Source organism: Penaeus monodon, chromosome 27, assembly GCF_015228065.2.
Source record: "Penaeus monodon isolate SGIC_2016 chromosome 27, NSTDA_Pmon_1, whole genome shotgun sequence".
NCBI classification, from domain to species: Eukaryota; Metazoa; Arthropoda; class Malacostraca; order Decapoda; family Penaeidae; genus Penaeus; species Penaeus monodon.
Genome location: NC_051412.1, coordinates 20,581,456 through 20,581,673, shown reverse-complemented (window position 1 = coordinate 20,581,673; position 218 = coordinate 20,581,456). Strand labels below are relative to the sequence as shown.

The 218-nt window shown below is 44.0% G+C and overlaps 1 long non-coding RNA gene across 1 annotated transcript in view; it reads right to left on the bottom strand.

Annotated features, from left to right (window-relative positions):
* LOC119590676 overlaps nucleotides 1-218 on the bottom strand; it is a 38,958-nt gene that overhangs the window by 1,167 nt on the left and 37,573 nt on the right. The gene's annotated exons all lie outside the window — the stretch shown is intronic.

The window sequence follows — 218 nt, the reverse complement described above, 5'->3', positions numbered from 1 at the left end:
GGCCGTATCGTTATTTGTACTAGTACGGAAACGGTGCGACGGTGCTAGTAGTAGTGGCAACATGATGATAATTAATATTAACGACAGAATTAGGAGCATTGTCATGCCACACGGCGCCAATCACACCATCATCACGTGCCTCTAATTCCCAAGGTCACAAATAAACATCACTTCTAAGCTTAACATCAGCTTGCTAAGTCACGTAACGCCTAGTTCCA